General features: G+C 38.0%; 1 pseudogene; it reads right to left on the bottom strand.

Annotated features, from left to right (window-relative positions):
- LOC143912548 (heat shock protein 70 B2 pseudogene) lies at window positions 1–1,988 on the bottom strand (annotated as a pseudogene).
- Between the last annotated feature and the right edge of the window lie 2,745 nt (window positions 1,989–4,733).

Below are 4,733 nucleotides of genomic sequence, written 5' to 3'. Positions count from 1 at the left end.
TTAGCTGACTTCTTCGACTGTGGGACCCTGGTAGTTCTGGGCTCCAGCTTGACGGGAGCAATTTTCTTGCCCCTTGGTCTGCTGTTGTGATTGATGGAGACGTGTCATGATTGGACTACAGACGTTGGTGAGTTCCCGCAACTGATGTTCAAACTCGTCTACTTCTGCCGAGCTGTTGCTGTCAACCCAGCGAAGCACTCCTTCCACAGCAGAAGTCGCAGTGTCTTTATCTTGCGGAGACAAACGATCACCACATTCGTTCAGCGTTTGCCGTATTCCCAGTGCGTATCCTTCGAGTTGGTTTCGCAAAGCAACACGTTTTTGTTGACGCTCGTCTTCTTCGCGATATTTCTCGGCTTCGGAAACCATTCGCTCGATATCCTCTTGTGAAAGTCTTCCCTTGTCGTTTTTGATGGTGATATCTCGCATTCTTCCTGATCCCGTGTCCTTGGCTGATACTTTCAGGATCCCGTTAGCGTCTAGATCGAAAGTGACTTCAATCTTGGGCACTCCACGAGGAGCCGGCGGAATTCCAGTCAGCTCAAACGTACCCAAAATGTTGTTATCTTTAGTCATGGCTCGTTCTCCTTCGAATACCTGAATGCTAACCCCCGGTTGGTTGTCAGCGTACGTTGAAAACGTTTGGGTTTGCTTGCATGGGATCCTAGCATTGCGTTCGATGATTTTGGTCATCACACCTCCAGCTGTCTCGATGCCCATGGACAAAGGAGTAACATCTACCAACAACACATCGCGAATCTTCTTGTCGTTTTCTCCAGATAGAATGGCCGCTTGAACGGCTGCACCGTAAGCTACAGCTTCGTCTGGATTTATAGATAGATTCAAATTCTTGCCGCAAAAGAAGTTTTGCAATAAGCTTTGGATTTTTGGAATTCTTGTGGATCCGCCGACTAAGACGACGTCGTGAATTGCACTCTTATCCAATTTCGCATCCACCAGCGCTTTCTCCACTGGACGCAGCGTATCTCTGAATAAATCGGCGCAAAGTTCTTCAAATCGCGCTCGAGAAACTTTAGTGTAGAAATCTATTCCTTCGAATAGAGCATCAACTTCAATAGTGGCTTCAGTGCTTGAAGATAATGTCCTCTTAGCTCTTTCAGCTGCTGTTCTGAGACGTCTCAATGATCGCGGACTACTACGAATGTCCTTTCGATTCTTCCTCTTGAACTCATCCACGAGATGATTGACGAGACGATTGTCAAAGTCTTCTCCGCCGAGGTGCGTATCTCCAGCAGTCGACCTCACCTCAAACAGAGAACCCTCGTCCACAGTGAGTACTGACACGTCGAAAGTTCCTCCACCCAGATCGAAAATGAGAATGTTGCGCTCTCCACTCAAGTTCTTGTCAAGTCCATATGCCAGAGCAGCAGCCGTGGGTTCGTTGATGATCCTCAAAACTTTGAGTCCAGCAATGGCCGCTGCATCTTTGGTGGCCTGTCGTTGAGAGTCGTTGAAATATGCCGGCACCGTGACGACAGCCTCGGACACTGCCTCACCCAAATAAGCCTCGGCAGTTTGCTTCATCTTTCCCAAAACCATGGCGCTTATCTCTTCTGGGGAGAATTGCTTCTTTTGTCCTTGAAAGTCGACTTCGATGGTTGGCTTTCCGCCATGACTGATGACTTTGAAGGGCCAGTGGCGCATGTCTTCTTGCACCTTTGAATCGTCTATGTTGCGGCCGATGAGTCGCTTGGCATCGAAAATGGTGTTATTGGGATTGAGAGCGGCTTGTCCTTTGGCAGCATCACCGATGAGTCGCTCGGTGTCTGTAAAAGCGACGTAGCTGGGAGTCGTTCGGTTTCCTTGGTCATTGGCGATGATCTCGACGTTTCCATGTTGCCAGACTCCAACGCAGGAGTAGGTGGTGCCCAAGTCGATTCCGATGGCAGGCATCTTGATTTGATTTCGTTGCACTTTAACTGATATGCGTTGGTAAGTATCGATTCGTAGCTCTGAGTGCGCTTGTCGCTCGCTCTGAGTTTGAATGTGACGCTGTCGCCGCGCGCTCTGCTTTTATTCTGATTGGTCGAGCGCCAGAAAATTCGACCAATTACTAGTACGTTCCAGTTGCTTCTCGTTCTCACTATCAACGCTAAAATGTTCTGCACGCAACTCGTTGCCAATATTAGAATGTTACATTACTTTCTATAGTACACTATTGAATTCGAACAAAATCAAATCTATTTAAACATTCACAGTTAAATCTTTTCTCCAATATTACCGCTTTAGTAAGTAAGACGAGGATCTTAAAGGCAACTAGAGGTTGTGATTTCTCGACTTTTTTTTTGATTCTCGAGATTCGAGAATCTCATTTTCTCGGAATATATAAGTCTAACTTATTTCTTGCTAATTATTAAAATATGTAAATGGTTACAATTTTGGAAATGTCGTATTTAAAAAATAAAGCAGTTAGCAATGAAATTTAGTACCTCTTGGCCTTGAAATATTTCAAATGACGGAATTTTTAACAAGTTTCCAAATTTCCAAATTAATATTGTGAACTTCTTTTGCATTTGTAGACGCAAAAATTATGGGTGAAAGTCAAAATTCAAGTTATGGTTGGTCACTCCCGAACTTTTTCCAATATTACCGAGTAAGTCTAACTTATTTCCTGCTATTTATTAATATATATAAATGGTTAGATATTTTAGAGTTCTATGCTTATTTTGCAGAATATTAATTTGCGTCCAATGAAATTTAGTAACTCTTGGTCTGGAAATATTCCAAATGACGCATTTTTAACAAGTTTCCAAAATTTCCAAATTAATATTTTGAACTTCTTTTGCATTTGTAGACGCAAAAAATATGGGTCAGTTATGGGTCAAAAGTAATGACTTTTACTTTGACCCATGACACCATGACCCATGCGAAAGAAGTTGTGGATTTGTTTGTTCATTTGTTAGCATTTGTAAAAAGCACTGCAACAATTATGTGAATTCCAATGGATTACCAAAATAAATACTATATCATAATTATCAAGTCTATGAATACTTTATATACTTTATTAAGAGCATTTTGCTGTTATGTTAATTCCACACTGCATTGCATTTCAATATAAAATCAATTGAATTTCAATATAAAACTTATATATGTATATACATATATACATATTATGGTTTAAGATAAAGTTACCTGTATAATATTTTATTTTATTTTTATTTTTATTTTATTTTATTAATTGAAAAATCAATAGACAGGATGTACATAGATATGTATAAAAAAACAAATAGTAAATAAATAATATATGTAACATCCGAGTCCAATAATAGATTTTTACAAAAATGAAAAAGATAAATATAAGGAAAACAAATTAAAAAGTAAAGAATAAAGGCATGACAAAATATGTAGAACATTGCATAATTAAACTATAGTATTAAAATATTTGGAAAAGGTTATAAAATAGAATATAAGAAGAAATTGAAATTTACAAATATAAAACAAATGAAAAAGGTAAATACAAAATAAACAAATGAAAAGGAAAAGAATGAAAGCTATAATATGATTAAATAGCACATTACATAACTAAACTAAAGTATAAAAATATTGGAAATATTGGAAAAATATAATAGGAGAAGAAATGAATCAATCGGTCAAGATCCTCTTGATGTTAGACCTGAATTGATTTAGGGAAATACCAAATAGATCAACCTCATTCAGCTCTCCGTTAAACATACGATAAACGCACTGCAGATAAAAATATTTTTGGGAATAATATCTTTAAGATTGTGTTTTTCGTTTCTAGAATAGATTCTGAGTTAAGGATATATTTTTTGTTACGATGCACATCAAAACGTCTCGGTGCTCTTTGGTTGCCTTTAGCCGCTTAGACGCCCAGCCGACGCGCTGGGCGTACAATTGATACGGCTGTTTGCGCCTTAAGGCGCTTTGGGCAGCTAAGCGGTTAGAGGTTGTGATCGAGAAATTTCGAGAATTCTCGAGAAATTTTGATTCTCGTTTCTCGAGAATATTTTATTGTGAAAATTTGAGATTCTCGTATCTCGAGAAATCGTTTATTAGAATCTCGAAAATATCGAGAATATTTTAAATTTATCACTACATGTTTTTGTTCAATAAACTGACTGATTTGTATACTTGTTAACTCGTAAATAATTATTTTCGTAATAAATATATTTTCACTGACAATATGACCCCACTGTAACACACATAAAACAAAGATTTTTGATTTATTATTTATTTATTCGTGTATTTACTATATCGTGTTTGTGTCTTCATCAATTCACTATATTAAAAAAAAAATTATACTTTCTCGAGAATTCTCGAGATTCGAAACAAAAAAGAAAATTCAAGATTCAAATATTTCGAGAAAATAAGATTCTCAAATCTCGAGATTCAAATATTCCGAGAAAATGAGATTCTCGAATCTCGAGAATCAAAAAAAAAGTCGAGAAATCACAACCTCTAGTTGCCTTTAAGATCCTCGTCTTACTTACTAAAGCGGTAATATTGGAGAAAAGATTTAACTGTGAATGTTTAAATAGATTTGATTTTGTTCGAATTCAATAGTGTACTATAGAAAGTAATGTAACATTCTAATATTGGCAACGAGTTGCGTGCAGAACATTTTAGCGTTGATAGTGAGAACGAGAAGCAACTGGAACGTACTAGTAATTGGTCGAATTTTCTGGCGCTCGACCAATCAGAATAAAAGCAGAGCGCGCGGCGACAGCGTCACATTCAAACTCAGAGCGAGC

The sequence above is a fragment of the Arctopsyche grandis genome, chromosome 6 (assembly GCF_051622035.1).
Source record: "Arctopsyche grandis isolate Sample6627 chromosome 6, ASM5162203v2, whole genome shotgun sequence".
Lineage (NCBI taxonomy): Eukaryota > Metazoa > Arthropoda > Insecta > Trichoptera > Hydropsychidae > Arctopsyche > Arctopsyche grandis.
The sequence above is the reverse complement of the archived record's forward strand: the minus strand, read 5'-3'. Positions and strand labels throughout refer to the sequence as shown.